This window comes from Chiloscyllium plagiosum, unplaced genomic scaffold (genome assembly GCF_037043375.1).
Source record: "Chiloscyllium plagiosum isolate Xiang-an unplaced genomic scaffold, Cpla_swu_hap1 HiC_scaffold_17, whole genome shotgun sequence".
In the NCBI taxonomy this organism is placed as follows: Eukaryota; Metazoa; Chordata; class Chondrichthyes; order Orectolobiformes; family Hemiscylliidae; genus Chiloscyllium; species Chiloscyllium plagiosum.
Window position 1 is genome coordinate 72671864 of NW_028270155.1, and position 13114 is coordinate 72684977.

Here is a 13114-nt window from a genome sequence, read left to right on the forward strand (position 1 = left end):
AGCTGTTTGATTCACCAGACATGTTTATGGAGATCTATGTGACCTGAGAATTAATAATGTCTCCACCTGCCATATTTAGCTCACTGGATTTAATAACCAAGTACTTGGGAAAACAGTGGCAGGATCAGACTGAGTCAGCAAGACTTTACAAAAAGGGAAAATATACTTAACAAATGTACTGGAATTTTTCGAGGATGTAACCAGTGGAATTGCGAAGAAGGAGCCAGTGGATGTGGTTTACTTGGACTTTCAGAAGGCTTTCGATAAGCTGCCACATTGGATATTAGCTTGTAAAATTAAACTGCAAGGACCTCAGAAGACCAACTGTGTGGTCTTCTGAGGTCCATGCATGGCCGCGACTTCTGGAACCAAAAGTCAATGCTGCAATTGGCATACTGACACCAAACACCAAAAACGGAACATTGGAGCTGGGCAGCTAAGAGGCAGTGTTGATTGGTGGTAGTGTACTAATGTGCATAGGCAACTAGTTAGTAGACAAGAATCAAACTAGAAATAAATTGGTCTTTCTCGAGTAGCAGTCAGTGACTAGTGCGGTACTCCTGGGGTCAGTGCTTGCAACCCAGAATTTGGCAATATCTATCAATGATTTAGACGAGGGGTTGAAATGTAATATACCTAAGCTTGCAGATGACACAAAACTGGCTAGGATGGCAAACTGTGAGGAGGATGCAGAGGTGCTACAGCGTGAGTTGGACAAGTTGGAGGAAGTGGACAAGGACATGGCAGATGAAGTATAATGTGAATAAGTGTGAGGTTATCCTTTTATTTAGCACGAACAGGAAGAGAGATTATTATTTGAAAGGCGATTAATTTGGGAAAGAGATTTGCAATGTGACCTGGGTGTCCTCGTACAGTAGTGACTGAAAATAAACATGCAGGTGCAGCAGGCGATGAAGAAAGCACATGGTATGTTGACCTTCATAGTGAGAGGAGTTGAGTGCAGGAGTAGGGATGTCTTGCAATTGTACAGGGCCTTGGTGAGACCACACTTGGAGTATTATGTACAGTTTTGGTGTCCTTATCTGAGGATGAATGTTCTGCTATGGAGGGAGTGTAACAAAGGTTTATCAGACTGATTCCAGGATGACAGGATTGACACAGGAAAGAGCGGATCAGTTAGGACTATATTCACTGGCGTTTAGAAGAATAATGAGGAGGTATCACATAGAGACCCATAAAATTTTGGCAGGGTTATCGAGGGTAAAGACAGGAAGAATGAATGTTCCCACTCACCAGACAGTCCAGAACCAGGAGTCACAGTTAAAGGATGTGGAATAGCCATTAGGACTGAGACAAAATATTTCTTCACCCAGTGAGTGGGTAAGCCAAATGTGTTTTCAAAGGAAGAGTTGGGTGTGATACTCAGGGATCATAGTATGGGGAGAGAGCAAGAATAGGGTACTGAGTTAGATCATCAACCATTATCATACTGAATAGTGGACAGGCACAAAGGGCTGAATGGCCTACTGCTGTACCTATGTTCTATGTTTGCTCTGATTCAATAGATGTAAAGTAGCTCTGCACTACAGTACCAACAGCATCATGTTATAGGCTGTACTGAGTGGTTCTGTTAACTCACTCATTTCTTTGCATTTAAAATGTGTGTTATTCAGTGCTTTTAGCGACAAAAGTAAAACTCGAAATTAATACAAGAACACAATCCATGTAAAGTTCGATGGAGTGTCTTTGAGTTGGCGCACATCTCAATGTGGTCAGAGTTAGGACAGCAAAATGTAAATATTAAAATGTTACAAAACTGCACAATATCAAATGTATCAAAGAAAATCAGAAGCACATAAATTGCTGGAAAAGCTCAGTAGGTCTCACAGCATTTGTGGAGAGAAATCCGTTTCGCGGGAGGGTCACTTGACTCGAAACGTTAATGCTAATTTCTCTCTGCAGCACAAGTGGCACAATAACTCAGGCTAGCACTGCTGCCTCACAGCATCAGGGCCTGGGTTCGATTCCAGCCTCGGGCGACTGTCTGTGTGGAGTTTGCACATTCTCCCTGTGTCTGCATAGTTGTCCTCCCACAGTCCAAAGATGTGCAGGTTAGGTGAATTGGCCATGCTAAATTGCCCCATAGTGTTCAGGGATGTATTGGTTAGGTGCGTTAGTCTGGAAAAATGTAGAGTAATAGGGGAATGGGTCTGAGTGGGTTACTGTTCAGAGGTGAAAATGTGTTGCTGGAAAAGCGCAGCAGGTCAGGCAGCACGGACTCTGGACTACTGTTCAGAGGGTCAATGTGGACTTGTTGGGCCAAATGGCCTGTTTCCATACGACAGGGATTCTGTGAATTCTATGAGATGCTGCCAGTCCTGCTGAGCTTTTCCAGCCATCTGTTTTTGTTTCTGATTCCCAGCATCTGCAGTTCTTTCAATTTTGCCAAAGGAAATGGCTGATAAGTTTTCCTTTGAATGGATATTTACATTTAAAAAGTAACTAATTTTTTTTGGACTAGCAAGAACTGAATTGCAATGGGTTGCTCAGAAAACCAGATACTTCTAAAACCAAAACCTCCTTTTAACCTAATTCTCTCAAAGTCCGATCTCTGGAATAAATTAATATTGCAGTCAAATTATAACCATTATTTACAACTGAAGAGAAAGCATGTTTTCTGACTGCAGAACCCAATGGAATTCCCATGGCTAAATCTGCAGGAGTCCAAACCACACTGACCTTTCCAGGTCACGCCAACAACAGCCACTTGTGTTTCTAAAGTGCCTTTGACGTTATAAAAAGTCGGCACGAATATTTTCAAACAAAATTGGACAAACTGTCATAAGACATAATAGAGCATATGATAACCGGTTTGGTCACGTTATTAAATTTTAAGAAGGAAATTAGAGATTAGGGTCCAGGCATTTGATGTTGCAACCACTGATGGTGGAGTGATGAAAATCAAGAAGAGACAGTGCCCATGATTGAAAGAGTCATAGTAATGTACAGCATGGGAACAGACCCTTCAGTCCAACTCGTCCATGCTAATCAGATATCCTAAATTAATCTAGTCCCATTTGCCAGCACTTGACCCATATCCTTCTAAACCCTTCTTATTCATATACCCATCCAGATGCCATTTAAATGTTGTGGTTGTACCAGCCTCCATACTTCCTCTGGCAGTTCATTCACACACTCACTACCCTCTGTGTGAAAGCATTACCCCTTAGGTATATTTTAAATGGTTCCCCCCTCACCTTAAACCTATGTCCAGTAGTTTTGGTTTCCTCTAACCTGGGGAGAAGACCATGACTATTCACCCTGTCCAGGTCCCTCATGATTTTATAAAACTCGATATAAGGTCACTCCTCAACTCCAATGCTCCAGTGTAAATAGCCCCAGTCTATTCAGCCTCTCTCTATAGCTCAAACCCTCCAACCCTGGCAACATTCTTATAAATCTTTTCTGAACCCTGTCAAGTTTCGCAACATCTTTTCAAAGTAGGGAGACCAGAATTGAACGCAGTAATTCCAAAGGTGGCCTAACCAATATCCTGTACAGCCACAGCATTAACTCAGTGCATTGACCAATAAAGGCAAGCATACCAAACACAACCTTCACTTCCCTGTCTACCTGCGATTCCACATTCAAAGAACTATGAACCTGCACTACAAGGCCTCTTTGTTCAGCAACACTCTCCAGGAGCTTACCGTTAAGTGTGTGAGTTCTGCCCTGATATGCCTGACCAGAATGTAGCACTTCACATTTATCTCGATTAAACTCTGTCTGCCACTCCTCAGCCCATTGGCCTATTTGATCAAGGTCCTGTTGTTCTCTAAGGTAACCTTCAGTGTCCAGTTCACCACCAATTTTGGTGTAATCTGCAAACTTACTAACTATATCTCCTATAATGACATCCAAATAATTTATATAAATGACAGGAAGCAGTGGACCCAGCACTGATCATTGTGGCACACCATTGGACACCAACCTCCGGTCTGAAAAGCAACCCTCCACCACCACCCTCTGTCTCATACTTTTGAGCCAATTACGTATCCAAATGGCTAGTTCTCCCTGGACCCCTTGTAATCTAACCTTGTGTAGAGATCTTGAAGTTGTGCAGCAGGAGGAGGTTACAGAGGTAGGGAAGAGCAATTCAGGTATTTGCAAGCCAGGGTGAGAATTTCAAAGCTGCTTGGCAACAGAGCAAGTGCTGGCTCATTCATATTATAGACAGCACCAGTTATTTACAGATGTACTTAGGAGCAATTTAAATCCAAAATAAATTTGCTTTGCTTTCAAACACCTTAGCAGCTGTTTTGGTAAAACAAAATACAAAATTCCAATTTGTTATACGACCAAACATATTGACTGAAATTGTCAGCCTAAATAACTTGATTGATACTTGATGTTGTTTCACTGCTTCCAATGGGCTGGGACCCATGCACAAGTTAATCATTTTGCTTCTGCTTAGATTTCTGGTAGAAAGTCCCATTTTTTTTTCCCCCCCTCTACACTGACAATTTGCTCAAGGAATGTGAAACCAAATAGAAGCTGCAATTTGTTGCTGAGCCAGGTTATCACGTGAGGGAATGACTTTGTAAGATAGAATTTTGGAATTGATCTTCCTCGAGCGAAGTTTGGGTTGAGGTCAGGCTGAGTCGATGACTGACCCCAGCGGCCAGTTTTCTCATGCCTGTTGTATGTCTCCATTCAGACTTGTCAGCTGCCAAGAAGAATCTTGGAGAATCTAGCTTGATGGCTTCAGTCAGGTACCTTATCAGTTTTGAATTCCCAATTGATTGGAGTCTGAAGAAACATCAGGATTGACAGCTGCAATAAGAAAAGCATTTCCGTTGCTTTTGTTATCATTCATTGTGATCTTTTGGTTGTGACTGATGCCAACTCTGTGATCATATGGATAGCTGTCATCAGTTTTGAATGAAAGATATCGAAGTTTCAAAACCCATTTAATGTTTAACCTCCAACCAACAATTCTGACATTGGAAACCTTTACTCAAACGCCTGAGTAATTCCCGAAGTGCATACTCGCCAAAAGGTGAGTGTGCAAAGCGCAGCTTTACATTTGATGTTTTGTCTGGTGGCGAAGTGTATCTGTCTGGGTGAGGAAACAGCATCTGATTTTCACTTTGTCCACCCAGGCTTAACATCTCATTTTGAGGCCCCATGCCTCATGGTTTAGATGTGGTCTAATGCAGACCGCAGTCAGATTATTAACTTGGTTTGTGTTAAATTAGTCTTTTTATGTCATTCATTTAGTGCAACCATTATATTGACGTGTCTGCTATTGTATAACTGGCCTGTAAAGAAAGTTCAGAGCATATGTACATTAGAAGTACATAGAATTTACAGCATGGCATTCAGCCCAATTGGCTCAGCTCCATCTTCAGATGCAAATGAGCCTCCTCTCAACATAACTCCATCAACATAACCTTGCATTCTGTCTCCTTCAGTTTCTTATCCAGCTTCTTAAATATATCTTTTCTTTTATCTCAACTGCTTCCTGTTGTCATGAGCTCCCTTCCTTGCCATTCTGAAGCTGAAGGCATTATTTTTCTGAATTCCTCGCGCAATGTATTGGTGACCCTTTCATTCATGTTTCCTATTTCTGTGCTCTTACACAAATTGAAGTACTCTCCTCACTTCTACAGAGCCCTTTTTATAAACTTAACCATCTTATGTCGATTTGTATTTTGTTGGGAAGAAGTTGGAAGTCATTAATCGCCAAGTCAGGAAGTATGGACAATAATCTCTAAAGCAAACTTTTTTTAAAGAAACTACATAAACTCCAAAGCTATGAGTTGACGCAGACCATTTTCCCTAGTGTAAAGGTTTTATCAGAATAGGTTTATTTGAAACACCTTGAAATGTTTTGACATAATGACATGTGCTAAATGAGTCTGCAGACTTCTTACAGTGACAGACGGATGAAGGCTTTCAAGAGGACAACAATTTCTTCCCGCTCTATCTCCTTTTAAACAGATTAAACATTTTCCAGCCATAGCCACTGAGTGATGCATTAGACCCCTTTGAAGTTAAGTTAATCCGTAGAAACGCATTGAAGGATCAGACATATAAAACTGTTCATTATATGGCTATTGTAAAATTGAGGCATGAATTAAATCCTTTATTCTCCCTTAACCCCTCCCTAAGTATTTAATATGTAGTGCCTATCTCTTAATCCATGGTATAGTAATAACTATTTGATGGTTCTCGTCAAAACCAATCCACCCCACCCCCCCGCCGCATCACCTCCCCAGTCCATAAAGCTCCATCTTTTTCCTTTGATCTTCAATTTGAAGCAAATTGAAGCCAAAGTGTGCCAGTCCCTTGGTACACTCACATGCTCTGTAACCACTCATAGCTTGCTGTTTTGTGAAAGCTAAATTATGATGTCCTTGTTACATCGCAAATATGATCTTGCATTTGAGTCTGGCAGCATCCGATTTCAAGATTTTTGTCTAACTGCTATTAGTGGGACTTTCATGTCACAGAATTGACTTTAATAATAAGCTAAATGGGTGGCACTGTGGTTAGCACTGCTGCCTCACAGCTCCAGGGATCCGGGTTTGATTCTAGCCTTGGACAACTGTCTGTGTGATGTTTGCGCACACTCCCTGTGTCTGCGTGGGTTTCCTCCCACAGTCCCAAATGATGTGCAGGTTAGGGGAATGGGTCTCAGTGGGTTTCTCTTTGGAGGGTTGGTGTGAACTTGTTGGGCAGAATGGCCTGTTCCCATTCTGTAGGGAACCTAATCTAATCTAATCCATGTGAGCTAAAGTTCTGGCATTCCCTCCTTAAATTCTACCTGTGCATCTCTCTCTTTCCTTTTCTCCTGTACTCCTTGAAACATGCCTCCTTGACCAGGCTTTTGCTCACATGCTATTATACTTTCTTAAGCGGCTCAGTATCTGATACATTCTACTATGTTGAAGACACTAGATAAATACAGGCTGTTGTTATTCTAATAAGCCTTGATAACACATTAGCTGCACATTTGCATTTCTTGCCAATGTAAATCTGGGAGCAGCCTCACCACAGTCAGTTCATATTAAATGTTAGGATATTTAATGCAGAGAAGTGTGAAGTGATTCATTTTGGTTGGAAGAATGCAGAGAGAAAGTGAAGAAATGTACAAAGCAAAGGTGTGTGTGTGTGTGTGTGTCCGTCCCAGGGACAGAAGGACCTGGATGTGTGTGTACATACATTATTCAAGGTAGCAGGTTTAAAGTACAATTAATGAAGCATATGACATTCTGGATTTTGTAAATGAAGCATCTGGTACAAAAGCAAGGAAGTTTTTTTAACCCAATATAAAACAATAGTCTGGCCTTAACTGGGATATTGTGTCCAGTTATGGGCATCACATATTAGCAAGAATGTGAAGCCATTAGAGAGAGAGTGCAGGAAATTGGGATTAGTGCACCTTTTATAGTGGTTATGTTGGTGCGGACTCAATGGGCCTTTTCTGCACTGCATGAATCTATAAGCTTCACTAAAGATGCATGAGAATGGCCCCAGAGACACATGGATTGGAGAAGCTGGAATTGCTTTCCATGGAAAAGAGAAGGTTGCAAGGATTGAGGAAGGTATTCAAAATCACGATGGGTTTGGGATTGAGATGGAGAGAAACTGATCCCTTTGGAAGGATGAAAAGCCAGAGGGCACAGATTTAAAGTAATTGGCAAAAGAAGCAATGGTGACAGGAGGAAAATAACTTCTCTGTGCAAGTAGTTGGAATCTGGACTGCAGGTTTGCTTGAGGTATTGGGGGGTGGGATGGGGGGTGGAGTTGGATTATTGTCTAAAAAAGAAAAAAGGGAAAGCTGAAAGGTGTGGGCATAAGATGTGTTGCTCGGACAGCAGGCCAGCAGCTGTAACCATTCTGTTAAATCTATTCTTAGTCTGTGATCATAGTTCGGTTGTTCTACTCCAAAGGACTGACATTATGGTGTACTTAGAAACTGCTCCTCAATCTGAGCTACAAATCTTCTCAAAACTTGCTAATAAGAGTTATTTATTAGTTTATCTGTCATCTCAACTGACTGTCTCATCTAGACTGGCTTTGGGCTTTTGAGCTGTTGCTACCTTTTCCAGCACAGATGAGAAAATCCTATTCCAAAGTGAAGTAGTATTATTAGATTAGATTACTTAGTGTGGAAACAGGCCCTTTGACCCAACAAGTCCACACCGACCCTCCGAAGCGCAACCCACCCAGACCCATTCCCCTACATTTACTCCTTCACCTAACACTACGGGTAATTTAGCGTGGCCAAATCACCTAACCTGCACATTTGTTTTGGACTGTGGGAGGAAACCGGAATACCCAGAGGAAACCCACGCAGACACGGGGAGAATGTGCAAACTCCACACAGTCAGTCGCCTGAGACGGGAATTGAACACTGGTCTCTGGCGCTGTGAGGCAGCAGTGCTAACCACTGTGCCACCATGCTGCCCTACTAGGCACAGAGTGGTTAAATCAGTGTTTTTGTCCCCAAAGTTAATTTTTTCCTTGGATATCAGCTGGAGTGCAAGCTGGTGGCACTGTTTGGGAATTCTCATATTTGCAGACTGGAAACCACTTAGTTTCCAGTCTGTCCCAGAGGGAGATTTATTAGACAACCGCATTACTTTTAAAGTGGATCCAGGTTCATTTCCTTGATATTTACTGTGGTAAGTCTTGTTTACCAAGCATGATGAAACACTCTGCTGGGAACTTTCTGACTGTACAAAGACAGCTGAGTTCTCTGTAGGCAATGTGGATGTCAGCCATTTGCTCTATCTTGCATATCACCTTTGAACAAACAGTGGGTCCTTCATCCTGCAAATTGGGTCACAGTGGAGGAAGTTGTTTTATGGAGGATGCTGCACAGTTCTTTTGATGCAACATTCAGCAAAGTACGCATCTCGGGATGTTAGTGGTTTAAGTTGACCAGACAACTTTATTCTGCTGCTCATCTGATCTGAAAAACCCAGACCTGTTCTTGGTCACAGAAATGGCTTTCTTTTCCATGAGATTGTTCTGTCACAAGCTCTCATGTACAGGAGCTGGATCGAAGGATCCGTTTCCGTGCTATGTGAATCTATTCTATGTAATAAAACATAGCTTGGGATGGGCCTCGTATCTTGTTTGAATCAGAAGATCATGGGTTCAGGCTCCACTTCACAAACCTGAATACACAACTGAGGACAGTACTCGAGTGCAGTTCTGAGGGAGTATTGCATTGCTGGACTTGTCAAACTCCCAGGGAGACATTTACACCCTGAGGCAAATGTACTAATGAGATTGCTCTGTTCCATAGAGATCAGTGTTTCCTCCAGTTTCATGGCCAATATTTAGCCCTTGAATAATGTCAGTAATACCAAAGGGATGTGGTCATGTATTTAATCATGTGGGTCAGCTGTCATGTTTTTCTACACTGCCACTGTTCAGAAAGTGCATTGTTGAATGTAAGGAGGTTTGGGACATCCAGAGGCATGAACGGCACTACCGAAATGTAAGTCTACTTTCTCTTTCTATTGAGTTCCTGATGAAGGGCATATGCCCAAAACGTTGATTATCCTACTCCTGGGATGCTGCCTAACCTATTGTGCTTTTCCAGCACTACACTCTCTACTCTGATCTTGAGTATCTGCAGTCCTCACTTTCTCCTACAGAAATGAAGGTCTACTTCCTCCTTTTGTTGAGTGAAAACATTGGTTATCTGTCTACCCAGAGTTAGCAATGTCAGGATGGAATTGTTGTGTTCTCAAGTGAGAAGATCACTAGAATGAATGGTCCCTCATTCTGCTCCAGGTTCTCTAGATTGTAACTAAAGAAGTGAGTAAACGTGTACTCTAGTTTAAGCCTATTGAGCCAGAGCCTATTTTCTTGAGAGCATGTTCTTGGCAGAGATGGCACAATGTTTGTTTTGGAGGTGTGTATGTAAACATCATTTCAGCGTAGCTTGGGTCCAGCAATCTGCTTGAACCAAAGAGAATGTGAAGCAAACCAGCAATGGTCCTCGCTGAAGACTAACTCTAGCATTTTTCTTGAATGGTGTTGTAAAACTGAGAGTATTCCTCAAATGCAAAAAAAACAAGGCATAGGGATTCAAAACTTGAAGCTTTCATAAAAGTTAACATAAACTGGCACGATCCTCTTGTGTTATTTGGATCTAAGCAGGAGAAAAGGTGATTCTTGTTTCTGCTTGAAGCCATTGATCCAGACCACCCACAGCACCATCTCTAATTGTGGTTGAATGGGCTTGTTCTGTCCTTATGGTGTCTCAAAGGGCTTTATATCCAGTGAAGTCGTCTTGAAAGGAAGTCAGTATTGCATTCTCAGAAATGTGATTGGAAGTTGAACCAACAAGATCTCTCAAACTAGTAAGAACCAGGTAATCTATTTATGTTGCAGGTTTAGGAATTAACGGTGGACAGGACACTGGTCAGGACTCCCCTGTTCTTGTTCAAAATTGTACAATGGAATCATTGATGTTTACCTGAGAGAGGAGATGTGATCTCAGTTCAACATAGTGGCCGAACTAAAGCCTAGATTTTGTATCCAAATCTCTGAAGTGAATTTTGAAAATGAAACATTCTGACTTATTGATATCTAACACCTATTGTAGTTGTAAAGACCACATTTTTTGGAATAGACACCACGAAAGGTGTAACTTTAGATAATTCAGTGTTACAGGGAACGTACCAGGTATGTTTGTCATTTTGTCTTTGTTTAATGACAACTTATTGGTCATGCAAAGGTCATATAAGCTTGAGAGAAGCTGGATTTGATGTTTATGTGACACAAGCTGGCACCTTGGTTTGAAAAACTGCTTAGCAACAACTTTTGGATTTTTAACTTAGTTTGCCATAGTCCAGGACTATGGCAAACTAAGTCTGTAAGCAAGGACAAGTCTCTCTTTCGTAACCTCTATTGGAGAAAGTAAATCAACACTCAAACTCTGAAAATTAGAATTTCTAACTTGAGCAAAGAGCTAGCCCAACTACTCAGCTAGGATAAAGTGAGGACTAGAGATCAGAGTAGAGTGTGTGGTGCTGGAAAAGCACAGCAGGTCGGGCAGCATTTGAGGAGCAGGAGAATTGATGTTTTGGGCATAAGCCCTTCATCAGGATTATGCCTGAAATGTTGATTCTCCTGCTCCTCAGATGCTGACTGACCTGTGCTTTCCCAGCACCACACTCTCGACCCCAACTACTCAGCTGCCAACTTGAGAATCTTCCATTGTTCTCTTGTTGAAAGCAACATGATCTCACCACCAAAAATGGCAAGAACTGAGAGAAAGCAACCTCATTCCACTCTTGTCTTTTGGACTCTTCATTTACAAAACTCTTGTTCCGTTTTTACCAATGTTTCCCACCCATTACGTTTCTGTAGAGCTGTGTGTTTTGTGGCTCCTATTTGTGAATGAATGTGTGTTTGGGTTTAAAGATGTAATTTAGGTTTGCATAGTATTTAATCCATTTTGCCACTTGAAGAATAAGTTCATTTATAATCCAGCATCTGCAGTCCTCACTTTCTCTCAGCTGAGTAGTTTTAATTTCTTGGTGAAATCTAGAGCAAAGTAACCAACTTACTTATTCATTTGGTCATTTGTACATTTCTAACAGCTTGTGGAAAGAGTGCGGCTCAAATGGCAGATTTGAGAGCTCATCTGGGATCTTTCAATGTAGACAATATGAGATTAGAGTAAGTGACCATAAGGTATGGGAGCAGAATTAGGCTATTCAGCCCATCAAGTCTGCTCTTCCATTGGATCATGGCTTCTCAAACCCATTCTCCTGCCGCCTTCCTGTAACCCTTGATCCTCTTATTAATCAAGAACCTATCTATCTCTGTCTTAATATGCTCAATGCCCTGGCCTCTACAGCCTTCCACAGATGAACCTTCCTCTGGCTGAAGATATTCCTCATCTCCATTCTAAAGGGTCTTTCCTTTACTCTGAGGCTGTGACCTCAGTTCCTAGTATCTCCTGCTTGTGGAAACATCTTCTCCACGTCTACTGTATCCAGGCTTCTCTAAATTTCACTTGGATCCCCTCTCATCCTTCTAAACTCCATCAGGTACAGGGTCAGAGTCTTCAACTGCTCATATGACAAGCCCTTCAGCCTGGGATCATTCTTGTAGACCTCCTCTGGACGCCTTCCAATTCAGCACATTCTTCCTCAGATATGAGGGCCAAAATTGCTCACAATATTCCACATGAGTCCTGATCAGAGTCTTACACAGACTCAGCAGTACATTTCTGCTGTTGTGTTCTCGTCCTCTGAAATGAATGCTAACATTGCATTTGCAGGTTAATTTGGTATGTTCACCTTAAGAAAATCCTGAACGAGGATGCCCAAGTCCCTTTGGGCTTCAGATTTCCAAAGCCTTTCCTCATTTGGAAAAAAGTTTGCACTGCTATCCTTCCTACCAAAGTGCATAGCCTCATACTTTCCCACATTGTATGCCATTGTCAGTCTGCCATTTCTTTGCCCATTCTCCTAACCTGTCCAAGTCCTTCTGCAGCTTCCTTGTATCCTCATCACTACTTGCCTCTCCACCTAAATTTGTGTCATCTCAAGCTTCTCATTAATGTCCTCAGTTCCTTTGTCCAGATCGTTAATGTATAATGTGAATAATTGTGGTCCCAGCACAGACCTCCAGTAGTCACTGGCTGCCTTCCTGGAAAAGATCCTTTTATCCTCACTCTCTGCCTTCTGCCAGTTAGCCAATCCTCTACCCATGCCAGTACTTTGGCCCTAACATCATGGGGGCTCATCTTTCTTAGCAGCCATCTGTGCAGCACCTTGTCAAAAGCTTCTGGAAATCCAAATAGATCATGTCCACAAGTTCTCCTTTGTCTAATTTGCTTCTTAACTCCTCAAAAAATTCTGATACATTTGTCGGGCATGACTTCCACTTGACGAAACCATGCTTACTCAGCCCTATTTTTCCATGCACTTTCCTGTACTTTGCAGTCTAATCCACTTTAAAATCTTACTAATGACCAAGGTCAGGCTAACCTTCTACCTCCCTCCCTTCTTAAACAAGAGTGTTACATCAGCCATTAGTGAGCGGCACGGTGGCACAGTGGTTAGCACTGCTGCCTCACAGCGCCAGAGACCTGGGTTCAATTCCCGCCTCA

At 42.0% G+C, this 13114-nt stretch overlaps 1 protein-coding gene across 3 annotated transcripts in view; it reads left to right on the top strand.

The window, feature by feature from the left end:
* The window catches only part of vac14 (vac14 homolog (S. cerevisiae)), a 363248-nt gene that overhangs the window by 99013 nt on the left and 251121 nt on the right, over nucleotides 1-13114 (top strand). The window lies entirely within an intron of this gene.